Below are 25309 nucleotides of genomic sequence, written 5' to 3' on the forward strand. Positions count from 1 at the left end.
GAACTAGAGTAAGTTATATTGGCATTGCAAAGAATATAATCAATCTTATTTCAGTGTTGACCATCTGGTGACGTCCATGTGTAGAGTCTTCTCTTGTGTTGTTGGAAGAGGGTGTTTACTATGACCAGTGCGTTCTCTTCGCAGAACTCTATTAGCCTTTGCTCTGCTTCATTCTGTACTCCAAGGCCAAATTTGCCTGTTACTCCAGGTGTTTCTTGACTTCCTACTTTTGCATTCCAGTCCCCTATAATGAAAAGGACATCTCTCTGGGGTATTAGTTCTAGAAGGTCTTGTAGGTCTTCATAGAATCGTTCAACTTCAGCTTATTCAGCATTACTGGTCAGGGCATAGACTTGGATTACCATGATATTGAACGGTTTGCCCTGGAAACGAACAGAGATCATTCTGTCGTTTTTAAGATTGCCTCCAAGTACTGCATTTCGGACTCTTTTGTTGACCATGATGGCTACTCCATTTCTTCTAAGGGATTCCTGCTCACAGTAGTAGGTATAATGGTCATCTGAGTTAAATTCACCCATTCCAGTCCATCTTAGTTCGCTGAATCCTAGAATGTCGACGTTCACTCTTGCCATCTCCTATTTGACCACTTCCAATTTGCCTCGATTCATGGACCTAACATTCCAGGTTCCTATGCAATATTGCTCTTTACAGCATCGAACCTTGCTTCTGTCACCAGTCACATCCACTACTGGGTGTTGTTTTTGCTTTGGCTGCATCCCTTCCTTCTTTCTGGAGTTATTTCTCCACTGATCTCCAGTAGCATATTGGGCACCTACCGACCTGGGGAGTTCATCTTTCATTGTCCTATCTTTTTGCCTTTTCATACTGTTTATGGGGTTCTCAAGGTAAGAATACTGAAGTGGTTTGCCATTCCCTTCTCCAGTGGACCACATTCTGTCAGACCTCTCCAGTCAGCAAAAACAAGACCAGGAGCTGACTGTGGCTCAGATCATAAACTCCTTTTTGCAAAATTCAGACTGAAATGGAAGAAAGTAGGGAAAACCACTAGACCATTCAGGTATGACCTAAATCAAATCCCTTCTGACTATACAGTGGAAGTGAGAAATAGATCTAAGGGACTGGATCTGATGACAGAGTGCCTGATGAACTATGGATGGAGGTTCATGACATTGTACAGGAGACAGAAATCAAGACCATCCCCAAGAAAAAAGAAATGCAAAAAAGAAAAATGGCTGTCTGAGGAGGCCTTACAAATAGCTGTGAAAAGAAGGGAAGCAAAAAGCAAAGGAGAAAAGGAAAGATATAGCCATTTGAATGCAGAGTTCTGAAGAATAGCAAGGAGAGATAAGAAAGCCTTCCTCAGTGATCAATGCAGAGAAATAGAGGAAAACAATAGAATGGGAAAGATTAGAGATCCCTTCAAGAAAATTAGAGATACGAAGGGAACATTTTATGCAAAGATGTGCTCAATTAAGGACAGAAATGGTAGGGACCTAACAGAAGCAGAAGAGATTAAGAAGAGGTGGCAAGAATACACAGAAGAACTGTACAAAAAAGATCTTCGTGACCCAGATAATCACGATGGTGTGGTCACCTAGAGCCAGACATCCTGGAATGTGAAGTCAAGTGGGCCTTAGGAAGCATCACTACGAACAAAGCTAGTGGAGGTGATGGAATTCCAGTTGAGCTATTTCAAATCCTGAAAGATGATGCTGTGAAAGTGCTACACTCAATATGCCAGCAAATTTGGAAAACTCAGCAGTGGCCACAGGACTGGAAAAGTCACTTTTCATTCCAATCCCAAAAAAAGGCAATGCCAAAGAATGCTCAAACTACCGCACAACTGCACTCATCTCACAGGCTAGTAAAGTAATGCTCAAAATTCTCCAAGCTAGGCTTCAGCAATACGTGAATTGTGAACTTTGAGATGTTCAAGCTGGTTTTAGAAAGGGCAGAGGAACCAGAGATCAAATTGCCAGCTCTGCTGGATCATTGAAAAAGCAAGAAAGTACCAGAAAAACATCTATTTCTGCTTTATTGACTATGCCAAAGACTTTGACTGTATGGATCACAATAAACTGTGGAAAATTCTGAAAAAGATGAGAATACCAGACCACCTGACCTGCCTCTTGAGAAATCTGTATGCAGGTCAGGAAGCAACAGTTAGAACTGGACATGGAACAACAGACTGGTTCCAAATAGGAAAAGGAGTATGTCAAGGCTGTATATTGTCACCATGCTTATTTAACTTCTATGCAGAGTACATCACGAGAAACACTGGGCTAGAAGAAGCACAAGCTGGATTCAAGATTTCTGGGAGAAATATCAATAACCTCAGATATGTGGATGACACCACCCTTATGGCAGAAAGCGAAGAAGAACTAAAGAGCCTCTTGATGAAAGTGAAAGAGGAGAGTGAAAATGTTGGCTTAAAGCTCAACATTCAGAAAACTAAGATCATGGCATCTGATCCCATCACTTCATAGCAAATAGGTAGGGAAACAGTGGAAACAGTGGCTGACTTTATTTTTCTGGTCTCCAAAATCACTGCAGATGGTGATTGGAGCCATGAAATCAAAAGACGCTTACTCCTTGGAAGGAAAATTATGACCAACCTAGACAGCATATTAAAAAGCAGAGACATTACTTTGTCAAGAAAGGTCCGTCTAGTCAAGGCTATGGTTTTTCCAGTGGTCATGTATGGATGTGAGAGTTGGACTATAAGGAAAGCTGAGCACAGAAGAATTGATGCTTTTGAACTGTGGTGTTGGAGAAGACTTTTGAGAGTCCCTTGGACTGCAAGGAGATCCAACCAGTCCGTCCTAAAGGAGATAAGTCCTGGGTATTCATTGGAAGGACTGATGTTGAAGCTGAAAGCCCAATACTTTGGCTACCTGATGCGAAGAGCTGACTCATTGGAAAAGACCCTGATGCTGGGAAAGATTGAGGGCAGGAGGAGAAGGGGATGACAAAGGATGAGATGGTTGGATGGCATCACTGACTGAATGGACATGGGTTTGGGTGGACTCCATGAGTTGGTGATGGACAGGAAAGCCTGGCATGCTGCGGTTTATGGGTTCACAAAGAGTCGGACATGACTGAGTGACTGAACTGAACTGAACTGATATTTGCATTAGAGCAAGAACCCTGTGGCCCTGAAGAACCCAGCATCTCTGACAGTGAGGTGGTAAGTGACGGTGATGATAAACGTTATGAGACTTAGGTCTCTGCTTGGCAGAGAGGCCCATTGTACAGCAGAAAGTGAAGCATGAGCACGTTATGGCTCAGGGCCAGCATCCTCATGGGGTACCCGGTGTGACTGAGTTCATAACATATTGACCATACACTCAGGGGGAGCTGGTTGACTTGGGTATGCAATTTCGACAAAAGCAAGAAGAATCTTTGGCAGCATGGGTCTTGCAACTTTGGGACACAGGGGTGGACCCCACACCTGTAGGAGGTGGGTTGCAGGTCTTTACTGAGAGAAGTAGAGGGATGGCATTGGAGATGCCATTGTGAAAGCATAAAGACCCTAAAGGGAGCCCACGCTGGCAGGGGTCCCTTCCTGGTTGTGTGGATGCAAATGTGGCCTGGTTTATGGGGAGTGTACTGTAAAGGCTGTGTTCTATGGTGCATGATGTAGATTTAGTCTGTGTCCTGTGATATAGATTTAGTAGAATGGTGTACTGTAAAGGCTGTGTCCTGTGATGTGCTACTGACCTCTGATTCTCTTGCAGATTTATAAGAATATGAGAGCATTTGGAATCTTGTGGGTGGTCTGTGAATACCACAAAAATCCCCTCTTTGAAAGGGTGGGCCCTGAACCTGTAGGAAATTTTGTGGGTCCTTAATGAGAAATCCCACAAGGGTGGAGTTTCTCCTGTGGAGGATTTCCTGCAATTTCATAAGGACAAATGGTGGACTGGACTTGGCCATGAAAGATAAAGGCACTGCACCTGTGGTGGTTGACTCTTCTAGCCCCATGAGGGCAAGGACTGCAACATGAGTTACAGGTGATACCTGACATTGGGTTTGGCTGTGTATTGGAGATGTAACTGTATGTTGTTGTAGCTACTGCTGTTGCAAGATGTAAATCCAAAGGTTGGTGTTACTCGCCAAAGGATTATCACAGAAGATGGACTGTGCATAGAATATTTCTGTTATTGTACTTTTATTTTATTTTTTATTTTTTTAAGTGCTTCATTTTTAAAATTTATTTATTTTAATTGGAGGCTAATTACTTTACAATATTATAGTGGGTTTTGCCATACATTCACATGAATCAGCCATGGGTGTACATGTGTTCCCCATCCTGAGCCCCCCTTTCACCTCCCTCCCCATCCCATCCCTCAGGGTCATCCCAGTGCACCAGCCCTGAGCACCCTGTCTCATGCATCAAATCTGGACTGGCAATCTGTTTCACACATGATAACATACATGCCTCAATGCCACTCTCTCAAACTGTCCCACCCTTGCCTTCTCCCACAAAGTCCAAAAGGCTGTTCTATACATCTGTGTCTCTTTTGCTGTCTCGCATACAGGGTCATCGTTACCATCTTTCTAAATTCCATATATATGCATTAGTATACTGTATTGGTGTTTTTCTTTCTGACTTACTTCAGTCTGTATAATAGGCTCCAGTTTCATCCACCTCATTAGAACTGATTCAAATGTATTCTTTTTAATGGCTGAGTAATATTCCATTTTGTATATGTACCACAGCTTTCTTATCCATTCATCTGCCGATGGATATCTAGGTTGCTTCCATGTCCTGGCTATTATAAACAGTGCTGCGATGAACATTGGGGTACACATGTCTCTTTCAGTTCTGGTTTCCTCGGTATGTATGCCCAGCAGTGGGATTGCTGGGTCATATGGCAGTTCTATTTCCAGTTTTTTAAGGAATCTCCACACTGTTCTCCATAGTGGTTGTACTAGTTTGCATTCCCACCAACAGTGTAAGAGGGCTCCCTTTTCTCCACACCCTCTCCAGCATTTATTGTTTGTAGACTTTTGGATAGCAGCCATTCTGACCCACATGAGATGGTACCACATTGTGGTTTTGATTTGCATTTCTCTGATAATGAATGATGTTGAGCATCTTTTCATGTATTTGTTAGCCATCTGTATGTCTTCTTTGGAGAAGTGTCTCTTTAGTTCTTTGGCCCATTTTTCGATTGGGTCACTTATTTTTCTGGGATTGAGCTGCATGAGCTGCTTGTATATTTTTGAGATTATTTGTTGTCAGTTGCTTCGTTTGCTATTATTTTCTTCCATTCTGAAGGCTGTCTTTTCACCTTGCTTATAATTTCCTTCGTTGTGCAAAAAGCTTTTAAGTTTAATTAGGTCCCATTTGTTTATTTTTGCTTTTATTTCCATTATTCTGGAAGGTGGGTCATAGAGGATCCTGCTGTGATTTATGTCAGAGAGTGTTTTGCCTATGTTTTCCTCTAGGAGTTTCATAGTTTCTGGTCTTATGTTTAGATCTTTAATCCATTTTGAGTTTATTTTTGTGTATGGTGTTAGAAAGTGTTCTAGTTTCATTCTTTTACAAGAGGTTGACCAGTTTTTCCAGCACTACTTGTTAAAGAGATTGCCTTTTCTCTATTGTATATTCTTGCCTCTTTTGTCAAAGATAAGGTGTCCATAGGTATGTGGATTTATCTCTGGGCTTTCTATTTTTGTTCTAATGATCTATATTTCTGTCTTTGTGCCAGTACCATACTGTCTTGATGACTGCAGCTTTGTAGTATAGCCTGACGTCAGGCAGGTTGATTCCTCCAGTTCCATTCTTCTTTCTCAAGATTGCTTTGGCTATTCAAGGTTTTTTTAAATAATCAAGTGTAAAAGATAATATTCAGTTCAGTTCAGTCTCTCAGTCGTGTCTGATTCTTTGCGACCCCATGGAAGATAATCTTATGTGTTGGTAAAGAATCTGTCTGCAATGCAGGAGACCTGGGTTTGATCCCTGGGTTGGAAAGATCCTCTGGAGAAGGGAAAGGCTACCCACTCCAGTATTCCGGCCTGGAGAATTCCATGGACTGTAGAGTCCATGGGGTCGCAAAGAGTCAGACATGACTGAGCTTCTTTCATTTCACTGCGTTCTGTGGACACCAGTCAATATCTTTCTCTAGTAATCTCAGTCATCACCCAGGGGCTCATGAACAAAGTTGCCTGGTAGCAAAGTTGGGAGTTACATGTCAGCTCAGCAGCACAGACTTCCACTCACCAAGGCCAATGCGACTATGGCCATTGCTGAATGCCCAACCTGCCAGCAATCAGAGACCAACACTGAATCCTTGATAAAGTACCATTCCCGTGGTAATCAGGCAGACTGATGCCTCATCCACTATTATGGGATTTCCACATCGCATTGTTTGTGATCAAAGAGCTCACCTTACAGCAAATGAAGTGTGGCAGTGTACTCATGCTCATGGAATTCATTGCTCTTACTGTATTTCCCACAATCCTGAAGTAGCCAGCTTGATAAAATAGTGGAATGCTCTTTTGAAAGACCTAGTCACATTGCCAATTAGGTGAATACCTTGCAGGGCTAAGGCAAGTTTCTCCCTAAGACTGTACATGCCCTGAATCAGCATCCAATATACAGTTCTGATTTTCCCCTAGCCAGAATTCACAAGTCCAGGAATCAAGGGGGAGGAAATGGGAAATAGTGGGACCCCCCATTATTACCCCTAGTAACCCACTAGCAAAATTTTGCTTACTGCTCCCACAAACTAGATTCTGCTGGACTAGAGGTCTTTGTTTCAAAGGGCTGAAAATTTCCACCAGGAGACACAACAATGATCCTGTTGAACTGGAAGTAAAGATGGCCACTTTGAGTTCCTCATGCCTCTGAATCATCAGGCAAAGAAGAGTTATGATGTTGGCTGGGGTGATTGATCCTGACTACCAAGGTGAAATTAAACTGCTGCTTACAATGGACATAAGGAAGAATATGTCTGGAATTCAGGAGATCCCTTAAGATGTCTTTTGTATTACCATGCCCTGCAATTAAGGTCAGTGGAAAACTACAACCAAATCCAGAAGAGTAAACTCTTCTGGGGAAGAAGTGACTGAGTTGTTAATTGTAGGCAGGGTAGTTGTATCATGCTGGGAGGAAGTCTGACCTTGTTACTGTCTTTATTTTCCCCAAATAGGTGGGGAAACAATGGAAACAATGACAAACTTTATTTTGGGGGGCTCCAAAATCACTGCAGATGGTGACTGCAGCCATGAAATTAAAAGACACTTGCTCTTTGGAAGAAAAGTTATTGACTTAACCTAAACAGCAATATTAAAAAGCAGAGGCATTACTTTGCCAGCAAAGGTCCATCTAGTCAAGGATATAGTTTTTCCAGTAGTCATGTATGGATGTGAGAGTTGGACCATAAAGAAAACTGAGCACCGAAGAATTGATGCTTTTGAACTATGATGTTGGAGAAGACTCTTGAGAGTTACTTAGACAGTAAGGAGATCCAACCAGTTAATCCTAAAGGAAATCAGTCCTGAATATTCATTGGAAGGACTGATGCTGAAGCTGAACCTCCAATACTTTGCCACCTGATGTGAAGAATTGATTCCTTGGAAAAGACCCTGATGCTGGGAAAGATTGAAGGCAGGAGGAGAAGGGGACAGCAGAGGATGAGATAGTTGGATGGCATCATCAACTCAATGGATATGAGTTTGAGCAATCTCTGGGAGCTGGTGATGGACAGGGAAGCTTGGTGTACTGCCGTCCATGGGGTCACAAAGAGTCAGACACGACTGAGTGACTAAACTGAACTGAACTCTTTATTTAGAGACTGGCCATGGTTTAAAGAGATGTATATGGGGGCCAAGTTGACAAAGGGTGTTTAATTTATTGGTTCAATTTGAATAGGCCATAGAGGGCCCTATTATTTGGTCAAACATTATCCTGGATATGTCTGTAAGGATGTTTCTAGATTAGATGAACATTTGCATCGGCAGACGGAGTAGAGCAGATTACCCTACGTGATATAAGTGTGTCTCATTCAGTCAAATGAAGGCTGGAATAGAAGAAAAAGGCTGATTTGCTCATGAGGAACATGGAAATTCTGCCTGACTATCTTAAGCTGGAATGTTGGCCTTTCCCTGACTTCAGATTCAAACTGAAACATGGGCTCTTTTTGGATCTTGAGACTCCTGCTTTCTTTCTGGAATTTATATTATGGGCTCTCCCAGTTCTCAGACCTTTGGAGTCAAACTGAAACTACAGCATCAGCTCTCCTGGTCCTCCAGATTATTGATTGTAGATTTGAGACTTTTCAGCCTCCATAATAACATGAGCCATATCCTTCTAATATACTCATGTTCTGTTTCTCTGGAGAACCCTGAATAAATACAGTAGGCCATCATATCTGTAAATGATGAGAATCATATTTTTAAAATTCAATTATTATGCTTATTTTTCTTGCACTGACTAGTGCCCCCTAATGTGAGTGATAATTGGAATTACAGCTGACCCTTGAACAACACAGTTTGAACTGCATGGGTTCACTTATACAAATTATTTTTCAATGAATTCATACTACAGAACTACACAATCTGGGGTTGGTTGAATCTGTTGGTCAAGATCAGTGGTTAACGGTAAATTTATACATAGATAATTTTTTTAATATGAAGGGTGTCATCATCCCTAAACCCTGTATTGTTAAGAATCAACCGTATTTTTTTTTTCTGGTTTTAAAGGAAATAAATACTTGAAGTGACTCGTCACTGAATACAATATTTTCTAGAGGCTACTGGTAAATGATTTTGCCAGTTTAAAGAACACCCCTAGACTGCTAAGTTTTTAAAATTATGAATGAATATTGGATATTCTCAAGTGCTTTTTCTGCATCCATTTAGATAATCATGTTTTTTCCTTTAATCTGTTAATGCAGTGAATTACATTAGTAAATTCTAAGTCATTAATCTGCTAAAGTGCATTTCTGGGACAAATCAGACTTGATTATGATGTTTTTATGTTCTTCAGCTTGCAAATGTTTTGATAAGGATTTTTATATTTGTGCTCCTTGGTTTGGCTATAAATTTTATCTCTTGTCCTAGTTATGTGCTAGTCTCATAAAATATATCATAACATGTTTTCTTTTTTCTACTCTGAATTTTTTGTGAAGAACATGTTTTGCCACATGTGCTTCTGTATTATGGATTAGTTTGGTATGATGTGGAAGGTTTCCTGGTTCACAGGAGACTTTTCCCTCTAGTACATTAATATTTTACTCTTCAAGTAAGAGAACTCTGCGTACAGGCAAACCAACACAGCTGAAAGTGGTACAATTGGAGAAAGTAGGGCTGTTCCTGAAACACCTTTAACTCTCACAATCTCTCTCCTAACACAGTGTGGCCACCTGCTTTCTCTCTCAGAAACACTTCTGTGTGGTCTTCATGATTCAGTGGCATCAACCCTTCATCACGTTTTCTTTATCTTTCACACGCACACTCCTTTTTTTGGCCGCGCCATATAGCTTGTGGGATCTCAATCCCCTGACCAGAGATTGAACCCAGGCCACAGAAATGAAAGCACTGAATCCTAACCAGGGAACTCCCACTTTCACCTTTCTTTTTTGTTTGTTTTAGTTAATTTATTTTTTATTGAAGGATAATTCCTTTACAGAATTTTGCTGTTTTCTGTCAAACCTCAACATGAATCAGCTTTAGGTATACATATATCCCCTTTCCTTCGACGCTCCCTCCTATCTGCCTCCCCATCTGTATCAACCACAGAGCCCCTGTTTGAGTTTCCTGAGCCATATAGTAAATTCCCGTTGGCTATCTATTTTACAAATGGTAATGTAAGTTTCCATGTTTACTCTTTCCATACATCTCACCCTCTCCTCCCCTCTCCCCATGTCCATAAGTCTATTCTCTATGTCTGTTTCTTCACTGTTGCCCTGTAAGTAAATTCTTCAGCACCATTTTTCTAGATTCTGTATATATGTGTTAGAATTCGGAATTTATCTTTCTCTTTCTGACTCATTTTACTCTGTATAATAGGTTCTAGGTTCATCCACCTAATTAGAACTGACTCAAATGTATTCCTTTTTATGGCTGAGTAATATTCCATTGTGTATATATACCACAACTTCTTTACCCATTCATCTGTCGATGGACATCTAGATTGCTTCCATGTTTGAGCTATTGTAAATAGTGCAGAAGAACTGATGCTTTTGAACTGTGGTGTTGGAGAAGACTCTTGAGAGTCCCCTGGGCTGCAAGGAGATCCAACCAGTCCATCCTAAAGGAAATCAGTCCTGGGTGTTCATTGAGAGGACTGATGTTGAAGCTGAAACTCCAATACTTTGGCCACCTGATGCAAAGACCTGACTCATTTGAAAAGACCCTGATGCTGGGAAAGATTGAGGGCAGGAGGAGAAGGGGACAACAGGGGATTGGATGGTATCACTGACTCAATGGACATGGGTTCGGGTGGACTCCGGGAGTTGGTGTGGGACACAGGGAGGCCTGGTGTGCTGCAGTTCATGGGGTCACAAAGAGTTGGACATGACTGAGCAACTGAACTGAACTGAACTGAAATAGTGCTGCAATGAACAATGGGATACATGTGTCTCTTTCAATTTTGGTTTCCTCAGGGTATATGCCTAGGAGTGGGATTGCTGGGTCATATGGTGGTTTTATTCCCAGTTTTTTAAGGAATCTCCATACTATCTTCCATAGTGGCTGTATCAATTTACATTCCCACCAATAGTGCAAGAGTGTTCCCTTTTCTCCACACCCATTCCAGCATTTATTGTTTGTAGACTTTTTGATGAGGGCCATTCTGACCGGTGTGAGGTGATATCTCATTGTAGTTTTGATTTGCATTTCTCTAATAATGAGAGATGTTGACCATCTTTTCATGTGTTTGCTAGCCATCTGTATGTTTTCTTTGGAGAAATGTCGGTTGAGGTCTTTTTCCCACTTTTTGATTGAGTTGTTTGTTTTTCTGGTATTGAGTTGTGTGAGCTGCTTGTATATTTTGGAAATTAATTCTTTGTCAGTTGTTTCATTTGCTATTATTTTCTCCCATTCTGAGGGTTGTCTTTTCACCTTGCTTATAGTTTCCTTTGCTGTGCAAAAGCTGTTAAGTTTAGCCAGGTCTCACTTGTTTACTTTTGTTTTTATTTCTGTTACTCTAGGAGGTGGGTCATAGAGGATCTTGCTTTGATTTATGTCATCGAATGTTCTGCCTATGTTTTCCTCTAAGAGTTTTATAGTTTCTGGTCATTTAGGTCTTTAATCCATTGTGAGTCTATCTTTGTGTATTGTATTAGGAAGTGTTCTAATTTCATTCTTTTACATGTAGCTGTCCAGTTTTCCCTGCACCATTTATTGAAGAGGCTGTCTTTGCCCCATTGTATATTCTTTGTACAAGGAGACATCCTTTGTACCCATAAGGTACATGGGTTTATTTCTGGGCTTTCTATCTTCTTCCATTGGTCTATATTTCTGTGTTTGTGCCAGTACCATACTGTCTTGATGATTGTAGCTTTGTAGTATAGCTTGAAGTCAGGAAGCTTGATTTCTCCAGCTCCATTCTTCTTTCTCAAGACTGCTTTGGCTATTCAGGGTCTTTTGTGTTTCCATATGAATTGTGAAATTTTTGTTCTAGTTCTGTGAAAAATGCCATTGGTAGTTTGATAGGGATCACACTGAACCTGTAGATTGCATTTGGCAGTATAGTCATTTTCACAATATTGATTCTTCCTACCCAGGAACATGGAATATCTCTCCATCTATTTATGTCATCTTTGATTTCTTTCATCAGTGTCTTATAATTTTCTGTGTACAGTTGTTTGTCTCTTTAGGTAAGTTTATTCCTAGATATTTAATTCTTTTCATTACAAAAATGGTGAATGGGATTGACTCCTTAATTTCTTTCTGATTTTTCATTGTTAGTATATAGAAATGCAAGTGATTTCTGTGTATTGATTTTATATCCTGAAACTTTGCTAAATTCACTGATTAGCTATAGTAATTTTCTGATACCATCTTTAGGGTTTTCTATGTACAGTATCATGTCATCTGCAAACAGTGAGAGCTTTACTTCTTCTTTTCTGATTTGGATTCCTTTTATTTCTTTTTCTTCTCTGATTGCTGTAGCTAGGACTTCCAGAACTAAGTTGAATAATAGCAGCAAAAGTGGACACTCTTGTCTTGTTCCTGATCTTAGGGGACATGCTTTCAGTTTTTCACCATTGAAACTAATGTTTGCTATAGGCATATCATATATGGCCTTTACTATGTTGAGGTAGGTTCCTTCTATGCCCATTTTTTGAAGAGTTTTAATCATAAATAGGTGCAGAATTTTGTCAAAGGCTTTTTCTGCATCTACTGAGATGATCATGTGGCTTCCATCTTTCAATTTGTTAATATGGTGTATTACATTGATTGATTTGCATATATTGAAGAATTCTTACATCCCTGTTATAAACCCAGCTTGATCACGGTGTATGAGCTTTTTGATGTGTTGCTGAATTCTGTTTGCTAAACTTTTGTTGAGGATTTTTGCGTCTATGTTCATCAGTGATATTGGCCTATGGTTTTCTTTTTTTGTGTTGTCTTTGTCTGGTTTTGTTATCAGGGTGATGGTGGCCTTGTAGAATGAGTTTGGAAATGCTCCTTCCTCTGAAGTTTTTCGAAAAAGCTTTAGAAGGATAGGCATTAGCTCTTCTCTAAGTGTTTGATAGAATTCTCCTGTGAAGCCATCTGGTCCTGGGCTTTTGTTTTTTGAGAGATTTCTGATCACAGCTTCAATTTCAGTGCTTGTAATTGGGTTGTTCATAATTTCTATTTCTTCCTGGTTCAGTCTTGGAAGATTGAATCTATCCATTTCTTTCAGGTTATCGATTTTATTGCCATATAGTTGTTCATAATAGTCTCTTATAATCCTTTGTATTTCTGCATTATCTGTTGTAGCCTCTCCTTTTTCATTTCTAATTTTGTTGATTTTATTCTTCTCTATTTTTTCCTTGATGAGTCTGGCTAAGGGTTTGTCAATTTTGTTTATCTTCTCAAAGAACCAGCTTTTAGTTTTATTAATCTTTACGATTGTTACTTTCATTTCTTTTTCATTTATTTCTGCTTGGATCTTTATGATTTCTTTCCTTCTACTAATTTTGGGGTTTTTTTCTTCTTCTTTTTCCAGTTGCTTTAGGTATAAAATTAGGTTGTCTATTCGATGTTTTTCTTGTTTCTTGAGGTAGGATTGTATTGCTATATACTTCCCTCTTAGAACTGCTTTTGCTGCATCCCATAGGTTTTGAGTTGTCACCACTTTCACGTTTCTTAATAGAAGTTCTGTCTGCCTGTCTCTCTCACTTTCTCTCTCTCATATCTATCCATATGTAGGTATCTAGTAAATAATCATGTCTTTTAAATTATGCTGTTATTTTTTTATCAGGACTGTTCCAAACCTGCTATGGTTTGAATGGTCTATTCAAATCCTATTCTTGCCTCACCTCCAATTATATTTTTGTCTGCAATTTTATTCAACAGAAAAATTATATATATATATATGCTGTACTCCAGAAGAAACATCTATATTCATTCCTTGACTAATTCGTGTCACCAGTCTGTATCTGGGGTCTCAAACTGTTGTCTCCTCTGTCTGGTAGATACCCATATTACTTTATCATATTTTTCATTCAGTCTCTGCCCAAGTATCACCTACCATAGAGATCTTCTAAATATCCAACAGGATATTCACTTGCAAAAAAATGGAGTCGGACCTCTGCCACATATCTGAGGCATACCTCAGAAATATAGGTTTGGAATATTGCAGGAAAGCAAGTCATACAATTTTTTGGTTTCCCAGTACATATAAAAGTTATGTTCAAAGGAGACACAGACATAAAGAACAGAGTTTTGGACACAGTGGAGGAAGGAGAGGGTGGGATCAGTTGAGAGAATAGCATTGAAACCTATACATTACCATGTATAAAACAGATAGCCAGTGGGAGTTTGATGTATATCACAGGGAACTCAAAGCCATTGCTCTATGACAACCTATAGGGATGAGGTGGGGACAGAGATGGGATGGGTGTTCAAGAGGGAGGCCACACATGAACACTTATGGCTTATTCATGTTGATGTATGGAAAAACCATCACAATATTGTAATTAGCCTCCAATTAAATAAATAATTTTTAAAAATTATGCTCACACCATACTGTAGTCTATTAAGTGCAATAGCATTAAGTTTAAACAGTGTACATACCTTCCTTAAAAATACGTTATTGCTAAAAATGCTACACATCATCAGCCTTCAAAAAGTCATAATCTTTTTGCTGGTGGAAGCTCTTGCCTTGATGTTGATGGCTGCTGACTAAGCAGACTGGTGGTTGCCAAAGTTTGGGTGGCGGTGGTAACTTCTTAAAATAAGGCAGCAATGAAATTTACATGATATTCTTAATCCTTTGTTGTTATTTCAACAGTCTTCACAGTATCTTTATCAGGAATAGATTTCATCTCAAGAAATCACTTTTCTTGCTCATCCATATGAAAAATTCTTCCTCCATTAAAGTGTTACCGTGAAATTGTAGCAATTCAATCACATATTGGGCTCTACTTCTAATTTTAGCTCTATCCCTACTTGTGCTACATCTACAGTGACTTCCTCTGCTAAATTCTTGAACCTTTCCAAGTCATCAACTTGGGTTGGAATCAACTTCTTCCAAAATATTTTTACAATATGTACTTGCTAAATAATAAGAGTTGAAAGTTGAAATTAATCATCGTTTCATGGGCTGCAGACTGGATAGTGTGTTAAAGGAATGAAAGCAACATTAATCTCATTGTACATCTCCATCAGAGCTCATGGGTGACCAGGTGAGTGTTAAATGAGCAATAATACTTTGAGAAGAATCTTTTTTTTTTTTTTTTCTGAGTGGTAGGTATCAACAGTGGGCTTAACATATTCAGTAAACCATGGGGTAACTAGATATTCTGTCATCCAGGTTTTGTCTTTCCATTTATAGAGCATAAGCAGAGTAGATTTAGTGTAAATTTTAAGGGCCCTAGGATTTTGGGAATAGTAAATAAGCATTGCCTTCAACTTAAAGACACCAGGTGACTGATTCTTCCAGCTTCATTTTTCTTTGCCAGGATTGCTTTGGCTATTTGGAGTCTTTTGTGTTTCCATACAAATTAAAATATTTTTTTTGTTCTAGTTCTGTGAAAAATGCCATTAGTATTTTGAGAAGGATTGCACTGAATCTGTATATTGTCTTGGATAGTATAGTCATTTTGACAATATTGATTATTCCAATCCAAGCACATGGAATATCTTTCCAAATGTTTGTGTCATCTTTGATTTCTTTTATCAGTGTCTCATAGTTTTTGGAGTATAGCTCTTTTCCCTCCTTAGGTAGGTTTATTCCTAGGTACTTGATTCTTGCTGATTCAATGGTAGATGGGATTGTTTCCTTAACTTCTCTCTCTGAACTTTCACTGTCAGTGTATTAGAAATGCAACAGATTTCTGTGTATTAATTTCATATTCTGCAGATTTACTGAATTTGTTGATGAGCTCTAGTACTTTTCTGGCAGCATCCTTAGAATTTTCTATGTATAGTATCATATCATCTGCAAAGAGGGAAAATTTGAATACTTCTTTTCCAACTTGGATTGCTTTTCTTTCTTTTTCTTCTCTGACTGCTGTGGCTAGGACTTCCAAAACTATGTTAAACAAAAGTGGCAAGAGTGGACATCCTAGTCTTCTTCCTGATCTTAGAGGAAATGCTTTAAGCTCTTTGTCATTGAGTATGAGAGTGGCTGTGGTTTTCTCATATATGACCTTTATTATATTGAGTTATGTTCCCTCTATGCCCACTTTCTGGAGAGAATTTTATCATAAATTGGTGTTGAATTTTGTCAGAAGTTTTTCTGCACCTATTGAGATGATCATATGGTTTTTATTCTTCAGTTTGTTAATGTAATGTATCACACTGATTAATTTGTGGATATTGAAAACACCCTGCACTCGTGAGGTAAATCCCACTTGACCATGGTATATAATGCTTTTAATGTGTTATTGGATCAGTTTGCTAGCATTTTGTTGAGGATTTTTGAGTCTATGTTCATCAGTGATATTGGCCTGCAATTTTCTTTGCTTTTTTAATTTTACATCTACTTCTATTTTATTTTTAAAATTTATTTTAATTGGCCTTCAATTTTCTTTTTTTATGGTATCTTTGTCTGATTTTGGTATCAGGGTGATTGTGGCCTCATGGAATGAGTTTGGATGTGTTCCTTTCTCTGCAAATTTTTGGAAGAGTTTCAGAAGGATAGTTATTAACTCTTCTAAATCTTTGATAGAATTTACCTGTGAAGTCATCAGTCCTGGATTTTTGTTTGTTGGGAATCTTTAAACCACAGTTTCAACCTTAGTATTTGTGTTTGGTCTGTTCATATTATCTATTTCTTACTGGCTCATATTTGGAAGGTGGTACCTTCCTAAGAATTTTTTCATTTCTTCTAGGTTGTCTATTTTGTTGGTGTATAGTTGCAAAATTCAGACTTAAATTGAAGAAAGTAGGGAAAACCAGTAGACCATTCAGGTTAAGACCTAAATCAAAGTCCTTACAATTATACAGTAGAAGTGACAAAAGATTCAAGGGGCTAGATTTGATAGAGTGTCTGAAGAACTACAGATGGAAGTTCACAACATTGTACAGGATGCCGTGATCAAAACCATCCCCAAGAAAAAGAAACGTGAAAAGGCAAAGTGGTTGTCTGAGGAGGCCTTACAAATAGCTGAATAAAGAAGAGAAGTAAAAAGAAAAGGAGAAAAGGAAAGACATATCCATCTCAATGCAAAGTTCCAAAGAACAGCAAGGAGAGATAAGACAGCCTTCCTAAGTGATCAATGCAAAGAAATAGAGGAAAACAATAGAATGGGAAAGACTAGAGATCTCTTCAAGAAAATAGAGATACCAAGGGAACATTTCATGCAAAGATGGGCACAATAAAGGACAGCAACAGTATGAACCTAACAGAAGCAGAAGATACTAAGAAGAAGTGGAAAGAATACACAAAAGAACTATATAAAAAAGATATTCATAATCCAGATAACCAGAATGGTGTGATCACTCACCTAGAGCCAGACATCCTGGAGTGTGAAGTCAAGTGCCTTAGGAAGCACCACTATGAACAAAGCTAGTGGAGGTGATGTAATCCCAGTGGAGCTATTTCAAATCCTAAAAGATGTGCTGTGAAAGTGCTGCACTCACTATGAAAGCGAATTTGGAAAATTCAGCAGCAGTCACACGACTGGAAAAGGTCAGTTTTCATTCCAATCCCAGAGAAAGGCAATGCCAAAAATGTTCATACTATGACACAATTGCATTCATCACACACGCCAGTAAAGTAATGCTCAAAATTCTCCAAGCTAGATTTCAACAGTATGTAAACCAAGAAATTCCAGATGTTCAAGCTGGATTTAGAAAAGGCAGAGGAACCAGAGATCAAATTGCGAACATCCGTTGGATCATAGAAAAAGCAACAGAATTCCAGTAAAACATCTAGTTCTGCTTTATTGACTACACTAAAGGCTTTGACTGTGTGGATCACAACACTGTGGAAAATTCTTAAAGAGATGGGAATACCAGACTACCTTACCTGCCTCCTGAGAAATCTGTATGCAGGTCAAGAAGCAACAGTTAGAACTGGACATGGAACGACGGACTGGTTCCAAATGGGGAAAGGAGTACATCAGGGCTGTATACTGTCACCCTGCTTATTTAACTTATATGCAGAATACATCATGAGAAGTGCTGGGCTGGATGAAGCACAAGCTGGGATCAAGATTGCCAGGAGAAATATCAAGAACTTCAGATATACAGGTGACACCACCCTTATGGCAGAAAGTGAAGAAGAACTAAAGAGCCTCTTGATGAAAGTGAAAGAGGAGAGTGAAAAAGTTGGCTTAAAGCTCAACATTCAGAAAACTAAGATCATAGCATCAGGGTCCCATCACTCATGGCAAATAGATGGGGAAACAATGGAAAGAGTGAAAGATTTATTTTCTTGGGCTCCAAAATCACTGCAGATGGTGACTGCAGCCATGAAATTAAAAGACACTTGCTTCTTGGAAGAAAAGCTATGACCAACCTAGACAGCATATTAAAAAGCAGAGACATTACTTTGCTGACAAAGCTCCATCTAGTCAAAGCTATGGTTTCTGCAGAAGTCATGTATGGATGTGAGATTTGGACCATAAAGAAAGCTGAGCACCAAAGAATTGATGCTTTTGAACTGTGGTGTTGGAGAAGACTCTTGAGAGTCCCTTGGACTGTAAGGAGATCAAACCTGTCAATCCTAAAGGAAATTAGTCCTGAATATTCATTGGAAGGACGGATGCTGAGGCTGAAGCTCCAATACTTTGGCCACCTGATGTGAAGAACTGACTCATTAGAAAAGACCCTGATGCTGGGAAAGATTGAAGACAAGAGAAGGGAACAACTGAGGTTGAGATGGTTGGATGGCATCACCGACTCAATGGACATGAGTGACTGAACAGAACTGATTTTTATAAGAGCTTCAGGAAGATTGTTGTTAATCTTTAACTGTTTGGTAGAATTCACCCAGAGAAGCCATTTGACCCTAGATTTTTCTTTCTTGGGAAAGTTTTCATTACTGATTTATAGTATAAGTCTGTTATGGTTTTCTATTTCCTCTTGAGTCAATTTTTGTAGTTTGTTTTTTTCAGCTAGGTTATCTAATTTTTAGAGTGCAATTGTTCATAGTACTCTCTTAAAATGCTTTTTATCTCTCTGAGGTTGATAGTAATGTCCCCAGTTCTATTTCTTCTTGTTTGCACTTTCTCTCTTTTTTTCTTAGTATAGCTAATGTTTTTGAATTTTACTGATCTTTTCAAAAAACCAACTTCTGGTTTTTATCATTTTTCTCTATTTTCCATTTCAATGATCCTTGCTTTAATCTTACTATGTTGTTTCTTCTTTCAGTTTAGTTTGCTATTTTTTTTAGTTCCTTAGTGTATAAAGTTATTAATTTGAGACTGTCTTATTTTTAAATGTTGGAGAAGGCAATGGCACCCCACTCCAGTACTCTTGCCTGGAAAATCCCATGGATGGAGGAGCCTGGTAGGCTGCAGTCCATGGGGTCACTAAGAGTCGGACACGACTGAGCGACTTCACTTTCACTTTTCACTTTCGTGCATTGGAAAAGGATATGGCAACCCACTCCAGTGTTCTTGCCTGGAGAATCCCAGGGACGGCAGAGTCTGCTGGGCTGCCATCTATGGGGTTGCACAGAGTCAGACACGACTGAGATGACTTAGCAGTAGTATTTTTAAATGTAGGCATTTACAACGATAAATTTTCCCCTGAGCTCTGCTTATGCTGCGTTCCAAAAGCTTGGTTATATTATGTTTTCTTTTTCATTTGTCCCACATGTTGGTATTCTTTGTAATATCCTACAGACCCCTGGGGCTCTGTTCATTTTTCCTTATTCTTTTCTCCCCTCTGCCTTACACTGGATAATCTCAATTGTCCTATCTACAAGTTCATTGGTTCTTTGTTCTGCTTTCTCAAAACTGTTCCTGAGCCTTTCTAGTGACTTTTTCATTTTAGGTATAATACTTTTCAGCTCTTGCGAACATGCTAAGTTGCTTCAGTTGTGTCCGACTCCTTGCGGCCTTATGGACCATAGCCAGGGCTCCTCAGCCCATGGGATTCTCCAGGCAAGAATACTGGAATGGGTTGCCATGCTCTCCTCCAAGAGATCTTCCTGACCCAGGGATCCATACTGTGTCTCTTATATCTCCTGCATTGGCAGGCAGGTTCTTTACCACTAGTGCCACCTGGGAAGCCAATAGTTTTCAGCTCTAGACTTTCTATTTGTTTTATTTTTATAATTTCTATCTCAATATTAATATCTTCTATTTGAGGAAACATTGTTTTTATGCTTTATTTTAGTGCTTTAGGTGTGGTTTCCTTTAGCTCTTTGAACATTTTAAAAGTAGGTAGTTTAAAGGCTTTGTTTAGAAATTTCAACGTCTGTTCTCCCTCAGAAAGAATTTCAGTTGATCATTTTTCTTTCCCCCATGAATTGCCATAATTTCTTGTCTTTGCATGACATTATTTTTTTTGTTGAAAACTAAATATTTAAAATATTATAATGTGATGATTCTTAGAATTAGAATTTCCCCTTTCCCAGGGCTTGTTGTTTTTCTTGTTTGTTTGTTGTTGTTTAGAGCTCTGTCTAGTCAAAGCTATGGTTTTTCCAGAAGTCATGTATGCATGTGAGAGTTGGACTATAAAGAAAGCTGAGCACTGAAGAAATGATGCTTTTGAACTACGGTGTTGGAGAAGACTCTTGAGAGTCCCTTGGACTGCAAGGAGATCCAACCAGTCCATCCTAAAGGAGATCAGTCCTGGGAGTTCATTGGAAGGACTGATGTTGAAGCTGAAACTCCAATACTTTGGGCACCTGATGCGAAGAGCTGACTCATTGGAAAAGACCCTGATGCTGGGAAGGATTGAGGGCAGGAGGAGAAGGGGACGACAGAGGATGAGAGGGCTGGATGGCATCACCGATTCCATGGACATGGGTTTGGGTAAACTCCAGGAGTTGTTGATGGACAGGGAGGCCTGGTGTGCTGCAGTTCATAAGGTCGCAAAGAGTCAGACAAGACTGAGCGACTAAACTGAACTGAACTGAACTGAAGTGACTATTTTGAACTAGTTCTGTAAAGTCTGTATTCTTTGTTGTCTGTTGATGAACTTGGTTATCAGCTAATGACTGATGGGGATTCTTCAAACATCTGGAACTAATAAATTTCTCATTCTTTGCCAGAGGGCTTTGTGTGCATGTTGGCACATGCCTTTAGCACTCAGGCAGTTGACAACTCTGCTGTCTGCTTCTGCAGAACCTCAAAGTCAGCCAGAGCTGAGGGCTTAGGGCTTTCTCATATCTTCCCTGAGTATGTGCACAAACTACATGTGTGTGGCCTTCTAGATTCTCAGGAATATGTCAGAGCCTTTCAAAGCTCCAGGAGTCATCTCATTTGTCAGCTTTTTTACTTATTTATTTATTTATTTAAAAATATGGAACACTTCACAAATTTGCATGTCATCCTTGCGCAGGGGCCATGCTAATCTTCTCTGTATCGTTCCAATTTTAGTATATATGCTGCCAAAGCGAGCACTGTCAGCTTTCTTAAATGCTTATTTGGCTTGAAGGAAATGGCAACCCACTCCAGTATCCTTGCCTGGAGAACTCCATGGACAGAGGAGCCTGGTGGGCTACAATCGATGGGGTCGCAAAGAGTCGGACACTACTGAGCGACTAATGTAGATACACACACATTTTTTTTGCCCCAACCCAACTGTTATCTATCAGCCTAGCCTCAATATTATGACATTTGCTTGCAAATTTTTTTGACAAGTGTTCTCCAAGGGAAGATTTTAAGCACTGGTTTAGCACCAAATCAGGTAAAATACAGATAAGTCTTTCAAGTGGAGTCTTCCAGGGAACCATCAGATAGGTCAGATAGGTACACAACTTTGTACCCTTATGTTTTATGTGTGTCCCTTATGAGCAACTTAAACTGAATTTTCTTTTACTTTAACTCAAAATTTTTGTATTTTAACTGAAGCATCTAGTCCAATCACATTTATTCCAATTACTAATGTATTTCAATTTATTAATAGTTCTCATATCTTACTTTTGCTATCTTATTGTCCTAACTTTTCTGTTTTAATATCTTTTAATTGTGAAAAATAACACACATTTTTTTACATGCAAGAGCATAAATGTGTAGCATAACTCATAACTCATTAGCATAAATCAAACCCCTGTATGATCCTTGCCAGCACTAAGTGCCCTCTACCCTTCCTTGCATTTATTATGGTTTTACCACTGCAATATGCATCTCTAAACATTATGATTTACATTGCTTACTTATGAATACTATATAAAATTGAATCACAGTATACTTATTCAACAATATGTAAGATGTGTTGTTATGCATAGTTTTGGCTAACTCATTTTTCTATGTATTATTCCATCCCATTATATGAATATGCCACAAGTTATTTATTTACTCTACTGTTAATACACTTTTGATTTAGTTTTAATTTTTTCTCTAATGAATAATAATACTTCAAATATTCTTTTGCATATATTCTATGCATTCATTTCTCTAATGTTTATACCTAGCAGTAAAATTACTAAGAAATAGGGCATGTATATCTTCAACTTGAGTTATAATGCAAAACTGTGTTCCTGAGGATTACCCTCCAATTAGTAGTATCTGAGAATTCCTACTACTTCCCCTCTGCATTAATACATGGGGTTTTCAGTTAATAGTGGGCCTGCCATGCTTATTATAGTTTTAAGTTGAAGTTTCCTAATTTTTAATGAGGCTGATTTTGTTACTGGGTTATCGATATTTTGATATCTTCTTTTGTGAAGTGACTGCTCAAATCTTTTGCCCATTTTTCTCATGTGTAATTTGTCTTTTTATTACCTTCTAGATATCAGTTATTTGTTGGTTATATGAGTTTTAAGGGCTTCCCTGAGAGCTCAGTTGGTAAAGAATCTGCCTGCAATGCAGGAGACCCTGGTTTGGTTCCTGGGTTGGGAAGATTCTCTGGAGAAGGGGTAGGCTACCCTCTCCAGTATTCTTGGGCTTCCCTTGTGGCTCAGCTGGTAAAGAATCCTTCTGCGATGAGGGAGACTTGGGTTCGATCCCTGGGTTGGGAAGATCCCATGGAGAAGGGAAAGGCTACCCACTGCAGTATTCTGGCCTGGAGAATTCCATGAACTGTATAGTCCATGGGGTCACAAAGAGTCAGACACCACTGAGCGACTTTCACTTTCACTTCAACTTTCACTTCATGAGTTTTAAATATATTCTCCCACTCTGTGGCTTTCCTTTTCACTCTCTTTTTGTTGTCTTTTTCTCTTACTTTCTAGAGAAAATTGCATAATAAACCCATAAATCTAGCTTCAATGATATCAATGTATTTTATGATATTTGATATCTCTTGATAAAATTCTTAAAGTTGTCAAACTGTGCATGCTGGCATGCCAAGTCACTTCAGTCGTGTCTGACTGTGTGACCCCATGGACTGTAGCCTGCGTGGCTCATCTGTCCATGGGAGTCTCCAGGCAAGAATACTGCCATTTCCTCCTCCAGGGGATCTTCCCACCCCAGATATCGAACCCATCTCTTATGTCTCCTGCATTGGCAGGTGGGTTCTTTACCGTTAGCGCCACCTGGAGTTATCATGGTTATTACTTTTCATGTTTATTTTATGGTATCTTTCCCTAAGGTGATAAAGTACTCTCATATATAATTTTTTACCTGCTCTATCAGTTTGCATTTCCCATTTAGGTCAATAATGCCTCTGGAATTGATTCTGTGTACATGGACACACAATTTTTCCACATTATTTATCAAAAAAATTCCTTTATCCAAAGCTCTGCAGTGCCACTTTCCTTACTCACTGTCTTTCTTTCTCTCTCTGTCTTAGCCTCCAGCTGGCCCTCCAGAACCCAAATCAGTTCTAGTTGCGGTTCCTGACCTAAATTAATACTGAGAAGGGATGTCCCATTCTCACAACCAGCTAGTGCCTTGTTTGCATTCCTGGCCATGACCCTTAGGCTGGCTCTGGGAACTGTCTATCACATTAGCAGAGTTGAACACTTGAGATAGAAACTGTATGGTCTGCAAAGCCTAAAATATTTACTAATTGATCTGCACTAGTTTTCTATTGCTGCTGTTACAAATTGCCACAAACTTAGTCATTTAAAACAACACAAATCTATCCTCCTATAAAGTTCTAAAATCAATCTTACTGGATAAAAGTCAAGGTGCCAGTTCCCTCAGGAGACTCTAGGAGACAATCCATTTTCTCATCTGTTCCAGGTTTTAGGGTTGCATTCCTCATCTTGTGGCTCCTATCTACATCTTCAAAGCCAGCATTTAGCATCTTTAAATCTCTCCTTGCTTCCATCGTCACATCATCTTTTCTCTTGTAACGACCCTTATGAATACATGGGGCCCACCAGAATAATCTAGGATCATCTCTCCATCACAAATCCTTAATTTAATCACATCTGCAAAGTCCCCTTTGTCATATAAGGTAACATTCACAGGTCTTGGGGATTAGGACTTGGACAGTTTGGGGTGAGGGGTGGATTATTTGGCCTACCATATGGCCCTTAAAAAAAAGTGTTTTGCTATGATCATACCTTGATACTGTGTATTATGGAGAAAATTCCATTAAATCTAAGTTCCATTAGCCAACAAAAATTTTTTCTGACTGCTGTTCTATACTATACCTGGGAAAACTTCCCTGAGATTCATTCTATGTCTTTCCTCAGTTTGATTTCTCTAATTTTGAAGAAAATGTACACTCTGGTTAAAGGTTTGCCCTTGAAAACAACAACAATTAGGCAGTATCTCCTAATGAATACCCTGCTATTTAGCAAATAATTCCTTTAAAATGAACAGCTTCTCAAGGCTATTTCACATCTGAGTAATATTACTGCGTCCACAGTGCCAAATCCCTGGCTCAAGCTGCCTCCACTCACCTCATGACTCATGTTATCAGTTATTATTGTTCCAAAGCAAAGGGTTTGCAGACTTGGGTGAAAGCTCATTTGCAAAGGTTTTCAAGGTGTGGGCTGAAAACCTGGGCTTATTTGTGTCTCCCTACCCCCAGAAGGCAATGGCACCCCACTCCAGTACTCTTGCCTGGAAAATCCCACGGACGGAGGAGCCTGGTAGGCTGCAGTCCATGGGGTCGCTAAGAGTCGGACACGACTGAGCGACTTCACTTTCACTTTTCACTTTTCACTTTCATGCATTGGAGAAGGAAATGGCAACCCACTCCAGTGTTCTTGCCTGGAGAATCCCGGGGACAGAGGAGCCTGGTGGGTTGCCGTCCTTGGGGTCGCACAGAGTCTGACATGACTGAAGCGACTTGGCAGCACCCTCAGAAATTCATGTACCAAAATCCTAGTCTCCAGTATCTCAGAATGTTGACTTTATTTGAAAATAGAATTGTTATAGAGTTAACCAGGGTGAAATGAGGTCATTAGGGTGGGCCCTGTTCCAATAAGATTGGTGTCTTTTTGGTGCCTCTACACAAGGAGAAGATAGCTGAACAGATCCTCCCCTGAACAGATCCAACACTGCTCACACCTTGACTTCGGACTTCCAGGTTCCAGAACTGTAAAATAATAAATTGGCCGCCTGTTGGGTAAGCTACTAAGTCTGCGGTACTTTGTTCTGGCAGCTCTAGCAACTTAACAAATGTGGTGAGAGACTCT

General features: G+C 39.4%; 1 non-coding gene across 1 annotated transcript; it reads right to left on the reverse strand.

The window, feature by feature from the left end:
- Nucleotides 1-21066: 21066 nt before the first annotated feature.
- LOC145511739 (U6 spliceosomal RNA) lies at nt 21067-21173 on the reverse strand. Its single transcript, XR_014058120.1, has one exon. It is a non-coding gene; the product is annotated as a U6 spliceosomal RNA (small nuclear RNA).
- Between the last annotated feature and the right edge of the window lie 4136 nt (nt 21174-25309).

The sequence above is a fragment of the Giraffa tippelskirchi genome, chromosome 6, assembly GCF_054371585.1.
Source record: "Giraffa tippelskirchi isolate mGirTip1 chromosome 6, T2T-mGirTip1v1.2.pri, whole genome shotgun sequence".
Lineage (NCBI taxonomy): Eukaryota > Metazoa > Chordata > Mammalia > Artiodactyla > Giraffidae > Giraffa > Giraffa tippelskirchi.